Source organism: Sciurus carolinensis, chromosome 1, assembly GCF_902686445.1.
Source record: "Sciurus carolinensis chromosome 1, mSciCar1.2, whole genome shotgun sequence".
Lineage (NCBI taxonomy): Eukaryota > Metazoa > Chordata > Mammalia > Rodentia > Sciuridae > Sciurus > Sciurus carolinensis.
This window is the reverse complement of record NC_062213.1, coordinates 185,590,860-185,602,397: the sequence shown is the minus strand read 5'-3', so window position 1 is coordinate 185,602,397 and position 11,538 is coordinate 185,590,860. Positions and strand designations below refer to the sequence as shown.

At 43.1% G+C, this 11,538-nt stretch overlaps 1 pseudogene; it reads right to left on the bottom strand.

Annotated features, from left to right (window-relative positions):
• Positions 1-748: 748 nt before the first annotated feature.
• Positions 749-5,283, bottom strand: LOC124965163 (40S ribosomal protein S7-like; annotated as a pseudogene).
• Between the last annotated feature and the right edge of the window lie 6,255 nt (positions 5,284-11,538).

Genomic DNA, 11,538 nt, shown 5'->3' with positions numbered 1-11,538 from the left:
GAGAGCTGGGCTTGTGGCATGCTTCTTTTCCCATCTGGCTGTGTGTGACCTCCAGTCTCTGGTCACCTTCAAGAATGTTCCTGAGCTCCTTCGGGTGTGCAAGAAGAGCCAGGCTCAGAGGACTCTCAGTAAAGGTGATCAGGGGAAGCTATCAGCAGCACCAAGCAGGTGCCTGGAGCAGAGGAACAATGACAGCCTTGTGCTCTGGCGCTGTGCCCTCTGGGTGTGCCCCCAGCATGTGTGTCTCCCCCGCTAGACAGACTCACGCAGGCGGTCGGCCTCCATCACATCGCGCCTATTCACGACAGCACTTGGCTCAGACCCAATCCTGCACCCAGGCGGCTCGGGCAGAGTTGGCAGGGCGGCCCCACTGCATTTACATGACCTAGATCACAGTGATGCATGAAGCTAGATCAGTGAAGGCGCGCTGGCCTCAGGAGGAGGCTAAGAGAGTTGCAGACACTCAGCTTCGTGATTTCTGTGTCTTCCTCAATTTATTTCTTTGTCCAGTGAAGGGGTTGGATCCACTGATCTCAAAGGCTTTCTAGGAATTTATTGTTGTTATAGTTTGACTGCACATCAGCTCCAGCAAAGTGATGCACTGTCAGTTCAGTCTAAGGATTCAAATTGTGCTGCTTATCAGGCAGGGATCAGTCCTAGGAAAAAAATCACTCTAGTTATTTTAATCAGAAAGGGATTTTTATTTTTTGTGGTGCTACTGGGGGTGGAACCCGGGACCTTGTACCTGCTAGGCAAGCGCTCTGTGACTGAGCTCTAGCCTCAGCCCCCAGAAAGGGAATTCAAAATTAACATCCTTACCCACGAGCTTCTTTAAGACACTAGCAAATGTTTCACCCCTGTGTCGCACACTGTGCTGCTGTGTTGTGTCCACATGAACCTTTACAAGCCAGCGGCCATCCAGCTTCACTTGGATGCTCTTATGCACAATTTTACTTGGGAAGACCAAGTCCTTAAGGAGCGTGATGTGCACAGCTGTTGGCCTGCAGCTCCTAGATGCTTCTGATTATTTTTTTACATGGATTTTATTTTAAGTTGGTTTAAGCAGAATTCTCCTCTGAGCAACATAGACCACATGCTTCCCACTAATTTTTTTTCTCTGATTCTTGTGCTAGCTGGACTTGGATTGTCTGGAAAAATTTCGGCTGAGGAACTGGAACAAAGATTATGTTCACTTCCCAACCACTGCCAACTTCAATTTCCTTGACTGTTGTGCTGTTCAGCTCCTGTGGCTGAGCCTCAAGGTGGAGTTCATGTCCAGCAACAGCAGCACCTTGGATGTGCTGGACTCAAACTCATCAGGCTTCTTGGGCTTCTCTATCTTGGCACTTGAGCTGAACGTGGCCTTCTCCTTGTTGAAAACTGACTTAGGAAGAGGAGAAACTAGATGCTTAAGATTATAGTTGCAAGAGCTGTTGGAGTAGGCTCTAAATGAGCCTCCAGGAGTAGCTCCCAGAAAGGCTGCAAAATATGGCACTATCAGGAAGGTGACGAGTTATATGAGTTAGTAGGTGATGAGCCACTACTATGATTGTTACTTTGAAGGTAGACAAGTGAAAAGATAGCCCACAGAATGGGAAAAAAATATTTGCAAATCATATACAGGTTGAACATCTCCAATCTGAAATTTTGAAATTCAAAATTTTTCAAAATCCAAAACTTTTTGAGTACTGCCATGACACCACAAGTGGAAAGTTCCACACCTGGTCTCATGGAATGGTCAGTCATATCTCATTATGTATATATAAATGCTCCAAAATCTGGAAAAAAATCCGAAATCCAAAATAGTTCTGGCCCCAAGTATTTTGGATAAGAGAGATCAAATTTCTATCTGTTAAAAGACTTACATCCAGAATATACACAGAAGTCTTATAACTCAACAACAAAAAAACAAGAAACCCAATTTAAAAATGGGCAAATGAGGGCTGGGGAGATAGCTCAGTTGGTAAAGTGCTTGCCTTACAAGCACAGGGCCCTGGGTTCAATCCCCAGCACCGCAAAAAAAAAAAAAAAAAAAAGGAAAAATGGGCAAATGATTCAAATAGTTCTCCAAAGAAAATAGACAAATGGTCAATGAGTACATGAAAGATGCTCAATGACATTCATCATTAAGGGGATATAATCAAAACTATGTTGTCCCCATTAGGATGGCTATAATTAAAAAGACAGGCTGTATTGAATGTTGGTGAGGATTTGAGGAATTTGGAACCCTTGTGCATTGCTGGTGGGTAAAGTGCTATAGCTGCTGGGGAAGATAGTACAGGAACTCTTCAAAAACTAAAGTGAATTACAGCAGGATCCAGCAATTCCACTTCTGGGTATACTCCCCAAAGAATTGAAAGCGGGTATTCAAATGGATATTTTTACACCAATATTCAGAGTAGCAGCATGTTTCACAGTAGCCCCATGGTGGAAACGACGTAAATGTCCACCAATCAGTGAATAAAGACAATGTGGTATATTCATAAAATATCTATGCAATACACAGTGAAATATTATTCAGCCATAAAAAGAAATGAAGTACTGATACATACATACTACAACATGGATGGGCCTTGAAAACCACACTAAAGCTGGGTGTGGTGACACACGCCTGAAATCCTAGAGATTTGGAAGCTGGCGCAGGAGAATTCCAAGTTCAAGGCCAGCCTGGGCAATTTAGTGAGACCCTGTTTCAAAATAAAAATTTAAAAAAGGAATTGGGACTCTCTGTGCACCGTCAACCGCCAGGTGGACGTTACCCTCTCCGGGTGCTGGTTTCCTTAGGGACCCAACCGGCCCGGGAGGCTAGGACAGGCAACGATGAGGCTGGGCTCCTGGAGAAGCCAAGATGCGGCCGAAGAAAAAGGACAAACGGAAAGACCAGGGCAAAGGCAAAGGCAAAGGCAAAGACATTAAGTAAGGGGCAGCCGTCCTGGAGTCCCCTCTCCCTGGGCCTGGCCTCAGGGGATTTCGACTCTGGGGACTGCACTCTGGGGACTGCTCACTGGCCGCGCCCCGCCGGCCAGTGGACCCTGCTCTGGCTCTCCCGGCTTCTAAGGACAGCGCTACTGTTGATTCTAGCTTGGCCCCGGCCTGAGAGAGCTTTCCTATGCGGCGGCTAAGATGGTCTTGAATATCTAGAAGACGTTCTGGTCTGGGTGGTCGATGTAATTCCTTGGGCCTTTTCAGGAATCCGGTTTGGTTCTAGGAGGAACCTGAAGGATTTGGCCAGATTGGGTAGCTGTTAAGTTTTCCTGAAACTGGTAACGCCCTTGCACTAAGCCCTTCCAAGCTTGGAGTTGCTACTAGATTGCCACCAGACCCATTAGGTGATCCCGGCGGCTTCTAAACATACTGGAGTTTTACATGGTGTTCCACCATATATGGGACCACAGGAATCCCAAAATTTGTGATGTTTATATAGTAACTTGATTGTGTGTGTTTGGGGTGGGGTGGAAATGTAGCTCATTAGTCTAGCGCTTGCCTAGCATAAGTGAGGCCCAGGATTCCAAAATTCCAACAAGGAAAAAATAATAAAAATTTAAAAAACATTAAAAAGTTATTAAAAATATTAAAAATTTAAAAACTATTAAAAATAATAAAAATTTAAAAAATATATAAATTAAAAAAAATTTAAGATAGTAACTCATGCTTAATACAGAGAGTTTAGAAAACATGAAAAGCACCAAAGGAGAAAAAAAAAAAAAAAAATCACCCATAATCCCATCATTTGTAGATAACTAATACTATCGTTTTGTGACAGCCCAATTATTTGTAGCTTTTTTCCTTCCCTTGTATTAATGTGTTCTTCTACAGGGTCTTTTCTTTTTAAGCAAAACTTCAGGGTCTAGCACTTTTTAAAAAGTGCCAAGACCTTATCACATCTGGTACTCGCTATCATGTTTTCAGGTTTTAGCTATATATACATCTGCAGTACACATGTAAAAAATTAAGAACATTCAGGATAACAGAACTTTTATTCCTTGGGTGTTCCACTGCCCATTGTTTGAGAAATCCTGCTTTGTTTCTCCAGTGATGGTTAGGGGCATCTAATTTCTTACACCAAGTACTCTGATACCTTCTGGGAGCAAGTGGATGATTGTAGCAAGGCAGCCTATCACTGGTGTCTAAACTAGTTTATCACTAGTGCTGGAAAGAGAGATCAACATCTGGAGTATGGGGTTGGGGATGGAACTGACCTTCATGTGAAGAGAACAAAAGTTAGGGGTGAACAGGTACTAAGGATCAAGAGTTGAAGAATGGATAATGGAGGTTGACAGTCTAGAAAGGTCCACTCACAAATGTGTGAGAATGTTTAGAATTTAAATACAAGTGAAGCTTTTTATGTATTTTTCATATATTTATATATGCCTACCATGTAAGAAGGGACAGTGCTTTGTTAATGCTCATACAATAAAATGTTTTAAAAAATCTCTCTCAAAAAAAAAAAAAAAAAGGAATTGGGTGTAGCTCAATGGTAGAGTGCGTCTGGGTTCAATCCCCAGTACCACAAAACAACACAACACAAAAGTCCAAACCATGCTAAGTGAAAGAAATCAGGCACAAAAGACTACAAAATGTATGATTCCATTTACACAAAGTATCCAGAACAGGCAAATTCATAGAGACAGAAAATAGATTAGTAGTGACCAGGGCTGGGGGAAGAGATTATGGGGACAAATTACTAACAGCTTTCTTTGTGGGGGTAAAGGAAATGTTCTGGAAGTAGAAGATGTCATAGTTATACAACTTTGTGAAGATACTGACATCTACTGCATCACAGTTTAAAATGCTGAATTTTATTTTATATGATTATACTTCCATTTAAAAAAATGTTAGTTAATGTTTCAGTGGTAGAGCATGTGCTTAGCATTCCAAGGCCCTGGGTTGATTCCTAGCACCAAGGTGGGGGGTGGGGGGAAGCAAAGCAAAAAAAAAAAAAAAAAAAAAAGATTTTTTTCTATTTATTTGTGGGGGGGTGCTGCTGGGAATTAAACCTAGGAACTCATGGTCAAAATTTTGCTCCTTATCCCTGTGCCTTTGGTCCTTGTTAAAAATCTCAATACTTACAGGAGAAATACTTCCCCTAGGGCAAACAGTGAGTCCAATGAACTGGAAGGTCTCTGGCCACTTTGGTCTCCTCTTCCCCTGAACCAATATCCTGGGTAGAGTGAGTGGTTCTGTCAAGGAACATAGGGTTACTGCTGCTTAGTGGAGGAAGGAAGGGGCATGCTGGAAGGACATACCTGAAGGAGTGACTGGGGCTACTTCTAGTACTGCCATATTCAAAGTAAAAGGCTAGACCTCTAAGGGCTCAGGTCCTTTAGGAATAAAGGTTGAGGTCACCCTACCAAACAAAGAACTTCATCCAGCTGAGGTGCTGGCTAGGGGAAAAGAAATGGAATGAAGCGTGGAGAAAGGAGGATATGAACATAAGTAACTCAAAAGCCGCTGAGAAATGAGGGCAGTGTGAGCATTTTATGCTTTCTCTTTTGCTCCGTTATATGCCTAAAAGCATGCCATGTGGCATCATCCCAGATACTCAGGAAGATGAAGCAGCAGGATTACAAGTTGGAGGCCAGTCAGGGCAACTTACTGAGACTCTACCTCAAAACAAAATTTTTAAAAGGACTGGGGATGCAGGTCAGTGGTAGAACATTCCTGAGTTCAACCCCAGTACAGAAAAATAAAAAATAAAACCTTCCCCTGGCCTTACTCTCTATTTTTTTCATTCTATAGAACAGAACTTGAACTTCTCAAGATGTCTCCCAGCTGGAACCATAAATAAGTCTTTATTAAGCCATTTGACTGTTCTGTAAGGCCGGGATGATCCCCTGGGTCTTAGTCTGGTGCCTTACTTGGTGAGAGGCTGTGTTGATGAAATACCACATGATGAATAAAACGCATTTAATAAGTTCATGGATAATAATAATTACAAGGATCATGATGGTCATGATAATGAACAATGATGCTAGGCCAGGCACTGTTATGATTTTATCCTCGCAATCCCACATGAAGAACCTGACAGAAGTTAAAAAATTTGTCCAAGGTCATAAATTACTTAAATAGTAGAGCCAGAATTCCAGTCCAGACATTCTGGCTCTGAAAAAAATCCTCTTAACCACCAAGTTTCTCAAAGTGAACATATAATCAAATTTAGAAAACTGGGGGGGGGAATCTTTGATTTTGTAATAATTGTAATTTTTCCTGTTTAAAATACATTCTATGTGAATATTTTAAGTTTGGCAGGCTTAAAATAATCCCTGCCTTGGAAACAATCCACATCTTGAATGTCTTTTCCAGTGAGGACAAATCCCTTCCTTCTCTGAGGTGGAAGGGATCTGGTGTCATCCAACTGCTGTAGAGTGCCCAACTGGTTCCCTAGAGCACAGAGCAGGGCTCAGTAGCAAGCCAACATCAGCTTCTAAAGGAGAATAGCCATTGCCAGAAGTAGCATGGCTTGACTCCAAAATCCGAAGGCTCTGTGCTGTGGCTCTATGTGGGAGCTTACACAGTACCCTCATTAGCACCACTGGATCTGCTAGATAATTCCCCAAACTGCATCCACTGCGGCCATTGGTGGATATTCTTTCTCTGGGCCTTCAAAGTTGGTAGCTTCCCAATTACTTGGCAAACAAGTCCGTGCTCATAACCAAACATCATGAGACCCAGTGGAGGCTCAGGATTTTCCTTGGTGGGGTGTATGTACAGTGACCAGCCCGTCTATCACTTTAAAGCGGGTACTGCCATACACTGGACTATTGCTTGCCACCCCTAAAAATCCTCCTAGAGACTTTCTCCTATTCTCCATAGCATGTTTTATGAGGCATTTTGGTGTCTGCTACTTCATACATACTAGGTCCAGAAACATGTTTAGTGATGTTCTGGGAGATGAGATAAAGTGTTCACAGCTTAGATTTCAACAGAGCTGGGGCAGCAGTGTAACACAGGTGTTGAACAGTGAGAGGGACTGTCAACCCAACAGGTAAAATTGGTTTGTTTTCTGCTCTTCCGGCAGGAGAAAACTGCATATTCCAGGCCAACATGTTTAGTTGCAGATTCAGTTTGCTTCATACAAGATCACAACTGCAATTACAGCTATGAGTTGAGTCCTGCCTAAGCCAAATGGGAACAGTAAGAATCATCACTCCCAAATCTCATTTTTGGTGGCAGCATTAATATCTCATTCCCTCAGGGATATACTGTTGTTTTGGGTTGTGATTTTGGTGGGAAAGGGCAATTCCATGGGTTTCCTTTGCTGTTTACCACAAGGGCTTTCAATCCATGGGACCAGGTGAAAATTCTACCAGCTGCCAAGCATGTCTATGACAACTGTGCCTACAGGAACTGGGGAATAGCCACAGAAGAGTTATGCGTGATAGACTTGAGGCCCAGACTCCTTTTTACCACCTGACTCCCATGTATGAATATGCTAGGGCCGCCATGAAGAAGTATTACAAGCTGAGCAGCTTAAATGACAGAAATTTACTGTTTCACAGGTCTGGAGTCTGGGAGTCCTAGATTAAGGTATTGGCAGGGCTGGTTCCTTTGAAGGGCTATGAGGGAGAATCTGTTCCAAACCCCTCCTAGCTTCTAGAGAAGGTAGCTTGCTGGCAATCTTTTGCTTCCTTTGGCTTCTGCTCACTCCAGTCTCTGCCTTCAACTTCATACAGTGTTTAGCCTATGTGTGTATCTGTGTTCAAATTCCACCTTTTTATACGGACACCTATCATATTGGATTAGGGGGCCACCCTGATCCAGTGCGACCTCGTGTTGTTTTGACTATATCAGTGATGACTCTGTTTCTAAATATGGTCATGTTTTGAGGTACTTGGAGTTAGGACACATCGTCCCTACATGATTTTGGGGGGACACGATTTAATCCATAAATTCCTATTTTAATTAGTGGACCACAAGAAACTTTTAGATCTCTTGTGATTTGTGTTGGTATAGGGGACCAGTCTCCAAATAATCCTTGAAGGCCTGGGTATGCTCATTTCTCTAAGCACAGGAGCTTAGGTAAATGGCTTAAGATTCCCTTAGGGAAAACTAGATTTATAATTCAGTTATGGTGGTATTGCTTCCTCCAGGGTACTCAACATCCCTTTAAGGACCTCAGTTCTGAGAATTAGACATCCACTTTTTTGGCACCAGGAATTGAACCCAGGGGTGCTTAACCACTGAGCAACATCCCCAGCCTGTTTTTTTTTTTTTTTTTTTTTTTTTTTTTTTTTTTCTATGTATCAGCCATGCTTTATTTAGCACCAGAGGGTCACATCTTCAGGGGCAAAATGGCGGCAGGCCACCATGAGGGTCTGACTGTTATAGGGCCTTAGCAAAGCCAGGTCATGGGAGGAGTTACTTTTGGTGGGTCCTCGTCTTTTATTTTTTGAAACAGTTCTCACTAAGTTGCTCAGGGCCTCACTAAATTGCTGAAGCTGACCTTGAACTTGAGGTCCTCCTGTCAGCCTCCTGAGCCTCTGGGATTACAAGTGTGTGCCACTGCACCCAGAAATTCTCCATTTTGGAGCTCTAAACAGGTCTCTATTTATCCCACCTTAGATTTTATTTGATGTATAAACCAAGTAGAACAGTAGGTTGTCAATGTTTCATCAGTCCTGCTTTGTTGCCCTGGTACAATCTCTTGGCCTCTGTCACTCTAGTATTCCACTCATCCTTACAGATATTAAGGATTCTGAGTCAATGGTAGTATCTCCTAGCCTTATTCCCAGTCTAGGGAGGATACACTACAGCAGTTTTGTTCAAAATAAGGGGATGGGGTGTAGTTCAGTGATAAAGTGCTTGCCAAATGTGTAAGGTCCTGGGTTCTGAGCATGGAAAAAAAAATTGGAGGGCAAAATTAGGAGATAAGTAGGTCATGCACATAATAAATCTACAACCAACATCTCTATCATCATGTTTTGGTTCTTCTAGTTGTACTAAAGAATTTGTGACATCTCAATGTCTTGAGTATAGGCCATTTTTAAGTCCAGGAGTCATTCAACCAACCAGCTAAGAGTCATTCTTGAAGCTGGGCACTGGGGCGCATGCCTATAATCCCAGGCTTGGGAGTCTGAGGCACAAAGATCACAAGTGTGAGGATTGCCTCAGCAACAGGTCAGCAAGACCCTGACTCAAGATAAAAAATTAAAAGGACTGGAGGTGTAGCTCAGAGTAGAGTGCCCCTGGCTCAGTGCTTCCCCCCAGAAAAAAACATTACCATACTGAATACAAAAAACTCCATTACACCCACATTGATAAATTCAATCAAAATGAAAAAAAAAAAATCTTTCTTTCTTTCCCATCTAACAACTTTAGAGTTCATGCACACTCTCCAGGTTCCTGCTGATACAAATTGGCAAAATGTTGTGATCCTTCTGTAAGTCTTCTCTTAGACTGCTTTCTAGAAAAAGCAGAAATCTGGCTCTAGCTACAGATCTGGTAGTAATAACAGGTAGTGGGTGGGACATGAGAAGTACTGGTATTTTCTTTCAAGGCAATTATTCCAGGTTCTCCAAGCAATGGAACTAGCCATATCAATGAGGGGAATAAGAGGTGCTTTTGTTGGATAAGAGAAGCTATATGGAGTCAGTGGGTTCAGAGCTCAAATTTCTCATTTCAGGGTCCTGCTTTCTCAAATGATGCCCTAACTTTCACAGAAGAGACATGGTAAAGCTCCACCCGATTTTCACATTTCAGCCGTATAGACATGGGGCTCTCCTGTGGCACACTTCTGTAATCCCAGTGAGTTGGAGGCTGAAATATGAGGATTTAAAGTTCAAAGTCAGCAACTTAGCAAGGCCCTAAGCAACTTAGCGAGATCATGTCTCAAAAAGTCCCCTGGGCTTCCATTTTCTTCCTTTAACTTCTCTGGTGTAGTCCCCCAAACCCTCAGTTCTCATGTGATAGTCTAGCCACTTGATCTGTAGGCTTTCACCAAAAGACATTTTTCTGCAGGTGACCATAGATGTCAACATTTGGTTATGTTTACTTTCCCAAAGGCAATGAGATCCTCATTTCCTTTAAACCTAACTTAATCATAACTCATCTAAGAGGGTCTGTTGCCCATAGCCATTTTTCTGGGGGGGACTGTGGATTGAACTCAAGGGCACTGGACCACTGAGCCACATCCCAGCCCTATTTTGTATTTTCTTTAGAGACAGGGTCTCACTGAGTTGCTTAGCACCTTGCTTTTGCTAAGGCTGGCTTTGAACTTGTGATCCTCCTGCTTCAGCCTCCTGAGCTGCTGGGATCATAGGGGTGCGCCACTGTGCCTGACCAGTCATAGCCATTTTTGAAATCAAAAGTAGTTGCAGGAGACAAGTGTCTCTACCAATTTTAAGTAGAAAATTATTCCATATAGGCAAATTAGGTGTTTACCAAAGAGTTGGGAAGCCTGGGAAAGAGGGTTGTAGGCTGGGCTTCCAGGAGATTCCTAGAATTGGCTTACGCTGAGGAATGCCACTGAAGAGATATTAGGTCTGTACACCTTGCAGCCCAAGTAGCTAAAGACAATCCCAGATGCTCCTTCCTTCCACATCTCATTTGTACATCCAATGGGCAAAGTTTAAGTCTCATTCAGAGTGTTGGCTTCAAGGGAATCTAAGATCTGAAATTCTTAGCTTGCCAGCAGCGTGCAGTACAAGATGGTGTGTTAGGTCAGAATGAGAACCCATTTGCTACGTTCACAGCTTCTTTCCGTTGGCCTATCCAAGTAGGACTCTGGGACCAAACACACCCGCGCCCCATTTCAGTCCCTCTGAAAGCTGACTGCAGCAGCTGTCTGTCTAGCTTTGCCTGCTACTTACCTCCTTGGCCTCAGAGAGACCTTCAGTTTTCTTGTCTTCTGGGTTGTTCTGCCCCAGCTAATCTGCTCCTCTCCCTGCCTTGGCCCATTTTGTTCCAGTCAAGGACACTATATTGTGTCTTTTAAAAAAGCAAACTGAGGATGCTCCCCCAAAGGCCTTTGTACTTTATTCCTCATGTCCAGCGTACTCTTCCCCTCTTCACAGTTCTTTTCCACATTCTGCTCAATCTCTAATAATTAAAGTGCACCCTTATCAAAGAGGCCCAATACTGCCCATCTAAAGCATCACCACCTGCCACTCTCTCCCCCTTTTTTCCTCAGCATATCTGTCCTTAGTGTCTACCTGACTGACTTCCCCAACTAGAGTATAAACTCCACGGAGACAGGAATTTTGTTTTCTTCATTTCTGCATCCCATACCTGAAATGTGGTAGGTGTTTCAGAATTAATGAAGGCCACATGAAGAAAAATTAACCAGGAGCTGTGGCACATGCCTGTAATCCCAGCAGCTGGGAGGCTGAGGCGGGAGGACTGAAAATTCAAAGCCAGCCTCAGTAACTTAGCAAGGCCCTAAGCAACTTAGTGAGACCATGTCTCAAAATAAAAAGTAGCTCAGTGGTTAAGTGTCCCTGGGTTCAACCCCCGGTACCAGAGAGGGAGAGAGAAATTAAGCTGTTTTCTCAGCAGAGAACTTTCCCTAGGCATTACTTATATTGTCCTCCAGGTGGTGCT